Genomic DNA, 9,171 nt, shown 5'->3' with positions numbered 1-9,171 from the left:
TCCCATGCTCTGCTCCGGATCCAACGCAAAATTTCGGCAGCACCTCCCCGCTGTTCTCCTGATACACGTCTCCGCAATAAACAGAGAGGATGTGCATCCGGAGAACAACAGGGAGGCACTGACGAAATTCCGCATCGGATCCAGAGCACAGCATACGGGAAAACAAACCCAATCTAAACATACTCGGGCTGTCCATGGATAATGTTGGACAATTCAAAAGGATGGCGGTTATAAATATGCAAAGACATGCATATTTATAGATGTCGCCCTTTTGAACGGGAGACGCATACTGGTCACGCATACTGATAAATTAATTGAATTACCTAAATCTAGAAAGTTGCATCCGGAAACCGAGCCACAGTTAATGAAGGGGCGGGGAGGAGATGAAATTTGTACTGACCCACGAATGCAGGGGCGGAGCTCGTACAACGCACGGGCAGGTCTTCGCACCGCAGACCTCACAGCGACGAGACAACTATCACATGTAAATCCACCCGATCAACACAAATATTCCAATTATGTCATTTTAGAGGAAAACAAGCTAAGTATATAGTATTCATGAGCTAACCAAGGTTCTTATGCCATTTTGAGCTTATTATGGTATTTTGGAGCTAAATGGGCTAATTATGTCATTGTTGGGTTAATTAAAGCAAGGATAATATGAAAGAGGAGAAGAAAGAGGAGGAGGAGGAGAAGAAGAAGAAATCAAGAAGAAGGAGGAGGAGGAGGAGAAGGAGGAGGAGGAGAAGGATAGAAGGTCCTTGGCCTTCTCCTCCTCCTCCTCCTCCTCCTCCTCTGTTATGACCGACTTGGCCCGCAAGTTATCTTAGGTAAATTACTTTAGGAAAGTTATCTTAGGCTCGAGTTATAAATACTAGTTGTAAGACATCAATTGAGATCAAGCAATAAAGATATTATCTTCTGTTGCCCGGCTCTCCAAGGAGCCGGAACCCTAGCCTCCGCCGCACCTAACCCTAGCCGCGATGGCGCCATCTCGCCGGCGTGTCCGCTCCAGCCCTCGCTCCCCTCCTCCCTGCCCTTACAACCTACGCCGGAGGCCCGGTAGGAACCCTAGTCCTACCAATTTGGTATCCAGAGATTCCAGGCTGATCATGTCGCTCCCTCCACCACCGCCGCCGCTCAACACCACCACCGCCCGACTGCCGCAAACCACCACCACCGCCCCGCTGGGACCCAACCCCCGCCGCCGAGCGTCGCCCCCACTACCTACGGGCCGCCGTCGCTGCCGTGGGCCACCCCGGCCTTCCAGCCACGCCACGTAGGGGCGCCGCCACCGCCGCCGCAGCTGCTGCTGCAGCACTACCACGCCGCGGGCACTCCCTGGCCGGTGTGGCCGGCCACCACCGCGCCGCTGGGGGGGCTGCCCCAACAGTCGCTATCGGCCACCACGGCGCAGGCTCCGGCGCCGCACCAGCAGCCGCCGCCGCCATCGACAGCAGCACCTCCAGCGCCCCGAACCACCGGTCGGCCCCTGCACCAGGTGCAGTTCCCGTCATCGCCATCGCCAATTCCCGCGTGGGCAGCCGGATCATCTTCGGGTCCGATCTATACCCAGGCACAGGCACTGCAGCAACCGCCCAGACGGGGCGGCCGCCAGCTCAGTCGACCCGTGCCGACCCTTCCAGCACCGGGCCGGCCTCCGCCAGCCGCAACGGCCGCACCTCCGGCCGCCACACGGACCTTCCGCAGGTTGTCCCCGGCCGAGCAGTAGGAGCGTCGACGTCAGGGTCTTTGCTTTAACTGCGATGAGCCCTACACGCCGACACATGTCTGCCCCCGCCTCTTCTACTTGGAGACGGTTGACTACACCGAGGCGGACGAGACGAACGACGCACCAGACCCGGCCGCAGATTCTACGGCGACGGCCTGCGTCGTCTCTCTCCACGCCCTCGCCGGCATCCGCCATGAGCGGACCATGTTGCTGCCCGTGACGATCCATGGCGAGCAGCTGGTCGCCCTGCTGGATACGGGCTCCACTCTTCTTATTCTTTTCTTATTTTCCTTTTGCCTTTTCCTTTTATTCCTTCTTATTTTCCTTCTTCTTCTTCTTCTTTTTATTCTTCTTCTTCTCCTCCTCCTCCACTAGCTCTTCTTCTTCTTCTTCTCCTTTTTTCTTCTTCTACTTATTCTTCTTCTTCTACTTTTTCTTATTTTCTTCTACTAAACAGGAAACTACCTACTAAATCTACTAATTAACTAACAGAAACTACCTACTAAATCTACTAATTTATTCTTCTTCTTCTTCTTCTTATTTTATTTTTTCTTTTTTCCTCTTATTCTTCTTCTCCTTCTTGTTTTCTTCTTCTCTTCTTCTTCTTCTTCTTCTTCTTCTTCTTCTTCTTCTTATTTTCTTTTTTCCTCTTATTCTTCTCTTCCTCTCCTATTTTTATTCTTCTTCTTCTTCTTGGTTCTTCTCCTTCCCTTCCTTTTCCTTCTTCTTCTTTTCCTTCTTCTTCTTATTTTCTTCTTCTCCTTTCTCCTTCTTCTTCATCTCCTTTCTCCTTCTTCTTCTTCTTCTAAACCTAAACTAACTAAACCTAAACTAAAACTGAAACTAAAACTAAAACTAAACTAAAACTGAAACTAACCTAACTAAAACTGAAACTAACCTAACTAAATCTGAAACTAACCTAACTAAAACTGAAACTAACTAAACTAAAAATGAAACTAACCTAACTAAACCTAAACTAAAACTGAAACTAAAAATAAACTAAAAGTAAGAACTAATTAAACAAAAACTATTAAAAAATAAGAAACTTACGAGGGGGAGGAGGGCCGCAGGGGGAGGAGGCCGACGGTGGAGGAGGGTGCAGGGCGGCGGTGGGGTGGGGTGGGGAGGTGGGGTGGGGGTGGCGGCGGCGGCGGCGGCGGGGGTGCAAGGAGGAGGAGGAGGGCCGCAGGGGGGGGGGGGCGCAGGGCGGCGGTGGGGTGGGGAGATGGGGTGGGGGTGGCGTCGGCGGCGGCGGCGGTGGGGCGGCGGCGGCGCTGGGGGCGCAGGAAGGAGGAGGAGGACCGCAGGGGGGGGGGGCGCACGACGGCGGTGGGGTGGGAGAGAGAGAGAGTGCGTGGGAGAGAGGAGAGAGGTGGGGCGCGCGGCGACCGTTAACTTTTGGGGGGTCCATCCCCTTTGCCGTCTGCCACTGATCCCCTTTGCCGTCTGCCACGGATGGCAAAGCTAGTCAGGCAGACGGCAAAGGGGTGGGTGGGGCCGGGGTGGGATGGGGAGAGAGGGGGGGGGGGGGGGTGGGGTGGGATAGCTTTGCCGTCTGCCATCCCTACCTTTGCCGTCTGTTGACAGACGACAAAGAGGTGGCTCATGGCAAATATTTATTTTGCCATCAGCCTCCTCTTTACCGTCTGTTTTTTGCCAACACACGGTAAAGAGGTTCTTCGCCGTCCGCTGGGTGATGGCAAAGATTTGGCAGACGGCAAATAAAGGAATTCCAGTAGTGAAAGGATTCCCCCGTGGCCTTGGAGCCTTGCGTTGGTGTTCCCTCGAAGCGGAAAGGGTGATGTAGCACAGCGGCGGCAAGTATTTCCCTCAGTTTTGAGAACCAAGGTATCGAACCAGAGAAAGGAATGCGTCAAGTCACAAGTACCTGCACAAACACTAAAAGCTTGCACCCAACGCTATGAAGGGGTTGTCAATCCCTTATAGATTTTTTGCAAAGTGAGAACTGAAAGCAACAAAGAAAACAAAGCAAAGTAAAAGTGAAACTGGAAACGATAGTTGTGAATAGACCTGGGGGCCGTAGTGTTCACTGGTGGCTTCTCTCATGAAAGCAAGTAGACGGTGGGTGAACGAATTACTGTCGAGCAATTGATAGAACCACGCAAAGTCGTGACGTTATCTAAGGCAATGATTATATCTATATGCATCACATCCAAAACAACTAGACCGATACTTTATGCATCTACTACTATTACTCCACACGTCGACCGCTATCCAGCATGCATCTAGTGTATTAAGTCCAAAAGAACAGAGTAACACCTTAAGCAAGATGACATGATGTAGATGGACAATCTCATATCTACGATAAAATCCCATCTTGTTACCCTTGATGGCAACAACACGATGTGTGCCTTGCTGCCCCTTCTGTCACTAGGAAATGTCACCACACAGTATGAACCCAAAACCAAGCATCTCTCCCATTGCAAGAATCATAGATCTAGTTGGCCAAACAAAACCCAAGACTCGGAGAGACTTACAAGGATATCAAATCATGCATATAAGAAATCAGCAAAGACTCAAATATAATTCATAGATAATCTGATCACAAATCCACAATTCATGGGATCTCGACAAACACACCGACAAAGAGGATTACATCGGATAGATCTCCATGAAGATCATGGAGAACTTTGTATTGAAGATCCAAGAGAGAGTAGAAGCCATCTAGCTACTAACTACGGACCCGTAGGTCTGAAGTAGACTACTCACGAGTCATTGGAGAGGCGATGATGTTGATGTAGAGGCCCTCCAACTCCAAAGTCCCCTCCGGCAGGGCACCGGGAAGGGTCTCCAGATGAGATCTCACGGAAACGGAAGCTTGTGCCGGCGGAAAAGTGTTTTCGTGGATGCCCTGATTATTTCTGTATTTTTAGGGAATTTATAGGCCAAAGAGCTAGGGCAAGGGAGCGCCAGGGAGGCCACAAGCCTGGTTACCGCGGGCCCCCTGGCCGCGACAACACGGCTTGTGGGCTCCCAGGGGGCCCCCTGCCTTGGCCCTCAAGCCTCCCAATCTTCTTCCGTTTTGGAAAAAATTATTTCGGGGATTTTATTCTGTTTGGACTCCGTTCCAAAATCAGATCTGAAAAGAGTCAAAAACACAGAAAAAACAGGAACTGACACTGGTTAATAAGTTAGTCCCAAAAAAGATATAAAAGGTAAACAAAACATCCAAAGTTGACAAGATAACAGCGTGAAACCATAAAAAATTATAGATACATTTGAGACGTATCAAGTATCCCCAAGCTTAACTCCTGCTTGTCCTCGAGTAGGGAAGTGATAAAGAATGAATTTTTGATGCTTTCATGCTACCTAACACAGATGTCCTTTGTAACTCCTCTTATGTGACGTGAATGTTCAGATCCTTAGATTCAAAACAATAGTTTGCTATTGACGTGGAGACAATAATAATTCAAGCAAACTAGCAAGGTAATCATGAACTTTCAAAATAACAAGGCCAAAAGAAAGTTATCCCTACAAAATCATATAGTCTGGCTATGCTCTATCATCCTTGCACAACGAATTTAAATCATGCACAACCCCGGTATTGGCCAAGTAATTGTTTTCACACCTTTACTTTCTCAAACCTTTTCAACTCTCACGCAATACATGAGCGTGAGCCATGGTTTTAGCACTATAAGTGGTGTGGAGTGTTGTGGAGGTTGAAAGACAAACAAGGAGAAGATGGTCACATTGACTAGGCATATCAATGAGCTATGGAGATGCTCATCAATAGATATCAACATGAATGAGTAGGGATTGCCATACAAAAGATGCACTAGAGCTAAGAGTATGTGAAAGCTCTTAAAGAAAACAAGTGGGTGTGCATCCAACTTGCTTGCGCACGAAGACCTAAGGCAATTTTGAGGAAGCCTATCATTGGAATATACAAGCCAAGTTATGTAATGAAAATTTCCCACTAGCTATATGGTGGTGACAAAACGAGACTCTCAATCATGAAGATCATGGTGCTTAATATGCACAAGTGTGGAAGGATAGTAGCATTGTCCCTTCTCTCTTTTTCTCTCATTTTTTGGTGGGCTCTTTGGCCTCTTTTTTTTGGTGGGCATCTTTGGCCTCTTTTATTTCCTCACATGGGACAATGCTCCATCAATGATGATCATCACACTTACAACTCAAAACTTAGAGCAATAATGACTCTATATGGAATGCCTTCGGTAGTGTACCGTGACAATGATCTAGCATGGCATAGACATCAATGGAAACATCATGCTAGCTATCTTAGATCATGCAATGGCAATGAAGAAGTGGTGGCACATGTCATGGTGGTAGTCGTATGGCAATATATCTCGGAATGGCTTTGAAAAAGCCATAGTAGGTAGGTATGGTGGCTGTTTTGTGGGAGGCTATTGGTGGGTTTTGTGCACCGGCGAAAGTTGCACGGTACTAGAGAAGATAGTGATGGTGGAAGGTGAAAGTGCATCTAAACCATGGACTCGACATTAGTCATGAAGAACTCATATACTTGCTGCAAAAGTTTTAGTAGTAATCGAAACAAAGCATTCAATGCATACTCCTAGGGGAAGGGTTGGTAGGTATAAACCATCGCGCGATCCCGACTGCCACACAAAAGATGACAATCAATAGACTAATCATGCTCAGACTTCATCACATAGCGGTTCACCATACGTGCATGCTGCGGGAATCACTAACTTCAACACAAGTATTTCTAGATCCACAACACCTCACTAATATAACTTCAATATTACCATAACCACAACTCAAAACTAATTGAGATGAATCAAACTTCTCCAGCTACTTAATGCACATGAAGGTGGAAGTTTTCATATCCCTTTGGATAACTAACCTTTTTGAGACTACTATCAAGGCATAGATCAACTACCAAGACACGCACCGCTGTGCTCTAAAAGATATAAGTGAAGCACATAGAGCAAAATCAACTAGCTCAAAAGATATAAGTGAAGGACATGTGAGCTGAATTGTCTAACCAAAGGATATAAGTGAAGCTCGACAAAATCACGGTGAGTGCATGTCTCTCTCTCTAGGTGTGCAACAAGGATGATTGTGACACAACAAAAATAAAACACTCCTACGATACAAGACGATCCAAGCAAAACACATAACATGTGGTGAATAAAAATATAGCCCCAAGTAACGTTACCGATGGATTGAAGACGAAAGAGGGGATGCCTTCCCGGGGCATCCCCAAGCTTAGGCTTTTACGACATCCTTGAATCAACTTGGGGTGCCTTGGGAATCCCCAAGCTTGAGTTCTTGCCACTCTTTATCTTTTTGTCCATAAGAACTTCACCCAAAACTTGAAAACTTCACAACACGAAACTTAAACAGAAACTCGTGATAACATCAGTATAAGAAAGCAAACCACCACTTCCTTAGGTACTGTAGCAAACTTAAATTCTACTTATGTTGATGTTGGGTTACTGTATTTTCAATCTTCCATGGCTAATACCCCCCGATACTATCCATAGTTTCATCAAAATAAGCAACCAACTCAACAAAAACAGAATTTGTTAACAGCAGACCAGTGTGTAGCAACCTGTATACTTTGTATACTTCTGGTACTTCACAAATTCTGCAAAATTATGAGGGTCTGAAGAATTTACGTAACAATCAGCAGCAAGAAGAATCAACTCAACATATCTTACAGAAAAAAAATGAAAATTCTTTTCGTGAGCATAAAGTTTCTGTCTTTTCCAGCATGACCAAACGATCATCCCCAAGACTAATCATAACTATTTTGCTTGGCACAAACGCAAAAAGAAACACAAAAAACACAATCATAACAGAATTATGAAAGTGTGGAAAACAAAAAACAGAAAGAAAAATGATAGATTCGTTGGGTTGCCTCCCAACAAGCGCTATTGTTTAACACCCTTAGCTAGGCAAAAGGTGATGGAATCACGTATAGTCATCTTTGGTGCTCAAACCATAAGTAGCCCTCATCATAGATCATAAGGCAATCTTATTTTCTTTCTAGGAAAATGCTCCATGCCCTTCTTTAGAGGAAATTGAAATCTAATATTCCCTTCCTTCATATCGATGATAGCACCAATAGTCCTTAGGAAAGGTCTACCAAGAATAATGGGACATGAAGGATTGCAATCTATGTAAAGTACAATGAAATCCACGGGTACATAGTTCTTATTTGCAACAATAAGAACATCATCGATCCTTACCATGGGTTTCTTGACAGTAGAATCCGCAAGATGCAAATTAAGAGAACACTCTTCAATCTCATCAAAACCAAGAATATCACATAAAGACTTTGGAATCGCGGAAACACTAGCACCCAAATCACACAAAGCATTGCATTCATAGTTTTTGATCTTGATTTTGATAGTAGGTTCCCACTCATCATAAAGTTTTCTAGGTATAGAGACTTCTAATTCGAGCTTCTCTTCAAGAGATTTCATCATAGCATCTACGATATGGGCGGTAAAGGCTTTGCTTTGGCTATAAGCATGTGGAGAGTTTGCAATGGATTGCATCAAAGAAATGCATTCAAACAAGGAGCAATTATCATAATTGAATTCCTTGAAATCCAAAGTGGGAGTTTCATTACTACCCAATATTTTGATTTCTTCTACTCCACTCTCCACACCTTTATTATCAAGATAGGTGGGCTCCGAATCATTGGGGCGTTTTTCAACCAAAGTGGATTCATATCCAGCCCCTTCATCAATAGGTTTGATACGAGAAAACAAAGATTCAAGAGGAGTCACACCAAGCACTTTAAGATCTTCGTGATCTGCATTACTAGAACGCACCCTTTTAAACCATTCATGCCTAGCGCGAATTTGGGCGGTTCTTTCTTTGCTCTCATTCATGGAGACACGCATAGCTTTTAAAGTTTCATCCAAGTTGACCTTGGGAGGAGCACATCTAACTTTCAAAGCATCAATATCACAAGATATCCTATCAACGCTCTTAGCCAAATCGTCTATTTTGAGTAGTTTTTCCTCTATGGACGCATTGAAAATCGTTTGAGAGTTGATGAACTCTTTGATATTACTCTCTAAATCAGAGGGTAATTTATTGTGATTTCCATAAGTGTTGTTGTAGGAATTTCCATAATTGTTAGAGGAGTTACTAGGAAAAGGCCTAGGAACATAGTTTCCTCTAAATGCATTGTTGTTGCCAAAATTGTTCCTACCAACAAAGTTAACGTCCAAACTAGCGTTGCTACTCTCAATCAAGGAAGATAGTGGCATGTCATTAGGATCTAAAGGAGCATTTCTACTAGCAACCAAATTCATCAACTCGTCCATCTTAGCACTAAGCGAGTTAATTTCTTCTATAGCATGTACCTTTTTGCTAGCAGATGACCTTTGAGTGTGCCACTGAGAGTAGTTGGTCATGATATTGTCTAGGAGTTTTGTAGCGTCTCCTAACGTGATTTCCATGAACGTTCCACCTGA

Source organism: Hordeum vulgare, chromosome 3H, assembly GCF_904849725.1.
Source record: "Hordeum vulgare subsp. vulgare chromosome 3H, MorexV3_pseudomolecules_assembly, whole genome shotgun sequence".
In the NCBI taxonomy this organism is placed as follows: domain Eukaryota; kingdom Viridiplantae; phylum Streptophyta; class Magnoliopsida; order Poales; family Poaceae; genus Hordeum; species Hordeum vulgare.
This window is presented reverse-complemented; position numbering follows the sequence as displayed.